The 2207-nt window shown below is 53.5% G+C and overlaps 1 long non-coding RNA gene across 1 annotated transcript; it reads right to left on the bottom strand.

Annotated features, from left to right (window-relative positions):
- Positions 1 to 325: 325 nt before the first annotated feature.
- Positions 326 to 1987, bottom strand: LOC131403040 (uncharacterized). The gene is made up of 3 exons (XR_009219171.1): positions 1918 to 1987; positions 755 to 865; positions 326 to 434 (listed from the first exon to the last, which is right to left on the bottom strand). It is a non-coding gene; the product is annotated as an uncharacterized LOC131403040 (long non-coding RNA).
- Positions 1988 to 2207: the final 220 nt, after the last annotated feature.

The raw sequence follows: 2207 nt of genomic DNA, 5'->3' as shown, positions 1-2207 counted from the left end.
ACTCCAGCTGGACCTGGAGAAAAGTAGGCGTGGCCCCCCAGCTCCGAGCCAGGAAAGCTGAGATGCAGAGATGTCAGCTTCATCCTGAAGCAGGGAAAGTGCAGGCGTTCTCAGAAATCCTGCCCTGGTTCCAGGCAGGTTCCCACCAGAGAAGAGATGGCACTGGGGGAGGCAATTTGGCAACAGAGTCAGAGGCCTGGCCTTTCCCTCCACGCTTCTCATGAAAGGCACCGATGCCTGCCCCTTCCCATCCTGGGGATGAGCCCCTGCTCATCCAGCACGTTGAACACAGAGCCTGTCGTGACTCTTCCTGCTGACACTCTTCTCCTGAAGGGCCGGGACACAGCCCAGCCCAACCCTCCACGTACTTGTGCAACTGGATTGAGCAGAGGCCGGTTTTTGAGCGGGTTGCTCACAGACCTCCTGTCTTGGGCCTGGAGGTGGTGGTCAGAAGAGGTGGATATGGAGAAGAGGAGACAGATTAAGATGGGTCTGTGATGGGAATGGGTCTCTTGGAGACAACTCAGCCTAGCCACCCCTCTGCTTCCCAGGGGTCCTGGCACACATCCATAGCACTTTGACTCCTGTCTTCCTGGAGTGGAAGCCACCAGACCTCAGCCTTCCCTTGGGAATCAAAAGATGTGTGAGACGCAATGTTCTGACAGGCCCGCCCCAGCCACAGCCCCCATCTCTCCCTCCACACATTGTTCTGTAGAGACAGGAAGGCCTTCTTCTGGACCCAAAGACCACTCACTTTTTTAGATGGGCCTGTGCTCTGCCCTCCTGGCTGGAATAAGGGAAGATGCCTCCAGCTATAAAGGAGGCTATCAGGGCATCACTTGGGATGTACCATGGAAGACAGGACCTGAAAAAGATGTCTAATGTCACTGTCTGACTCTCAGACGACAATTGAGGCACAGCGATTGTGTCTCCTTCATTCACTGACTTTACTAAGTGTCTCCAAAAGTCCTGCATGTAGTAGGTGCTTAATATACACACGTGAATGAATGAAGTCCAGCCAGACCATCCCAGACACTTGAGTGGGCCTAGGGCCTCTCTGGTGCCCCAGAGATCCTTAATTGGCTACCCCAAGGAAAAAGATCAGGACCAGCTGCATGGAATCTCAACCCCTTGACAGGGTGCTTTCTATGTGTTTTTCCACACTCAGAAAGGCCACATCCTAGAGATCAGTGAGGCAGACTACTTTTCACGGCGAAAAGAAAAATAAACACCATGGACAACCACAGCACGTCCACAGCCCTCTACGCAGATCCAGGCACCAGGTAAGCACCTGCCATTCCTGATCCCATTAGTCCCTACAAGATCAGCATGAAATTTATGCTCCCCCCCACTTTTCAGAAGAGCAAACTGAGGCTCAGAGAGATGTGGAGATTTTCCCAAGGTAAACAGCTGACAGTGGGCAGAGTCACCACTGTGCTGAGGAGGGAGTGGCTACTCAGCTAGTAAACAGCTGGTCCAGGACCCGGTAGGATGTGTCTAAGGCCGAGTAGTTGACCATGAAGTTGGTGAAGCTGGACGTGTTCCTACTCAGGAAAGCTGGTGCCATGGACTTTGTCAGATTCTCCATCATGCCTGCCTGGAGGGCACGCATGATGCAGGCCTCATTTAAATTCACAGTGAACTCATCCTTACACTGGGAGAGAGGAGGAGGGACATACAGTCAGTGATATCTCAGTGAACCACCAGGAGGACAGAGGTGACTTTCTACCCTCTTGTGTAGCTGGTAGGGAGGAGTGGAGGTTCAGATTCCTTTGAGAGTGGGACTGTGGGGTACTCTAGTGAGAAAATTCTGGAGGTGGGGAGTCCAGGGGGTTCTCAGATTTGAGTCTGCATTCTAGTACTGCCTTGGTCATCTCAGAGTCCTGCCTGAGAAGACCCCTCTGCACCCACACTCACCTCAGAGCAGCCCTGGTCATTGATGGACTGGTGCACTTGTGTTCTCTCCAGGGAGAGGCTGAACTGGAAACCATCCACCAGCTCCTTGACCATTTCTTGGGTGCAGCTCTGCAGTGACAGTGCCCAGCAGTCAGGCCAGGAGGGATCAGGGGCCTGCCAGGAGTTTGCCACAGGGGGAAACACCCCCACAGATCAGGCACAGAGGGGAATCTGCATAGACTCCACCAGGGAAGGAATGCGAGGACACTTTGAGGTCCCGGGATTCACATGCAGATAGAGGAGTTTGGTCC

This window comes from Diceros bicornis, unplaced genomic scaffold (genome assembly GCF_020826845.1).
Source record: "Diceros bicornis minor isolate mBicDic1 unplaced genomic scaffold, mDicBic1.mat.cur scaffold_54_ctg1, whole genome shotgun sequence".
Classification (NCBI taxonomy): Eukaryota; Metazoa; Chordata; class Mammalia; order Perissodactyla; family Rhinocerotidae; genus Diceros; species Diceros bicornis.
Note: the sequence above shows the minus strand (reverse complement) of the source record. Positions and strands in the feature narration are given on the sequence as shown.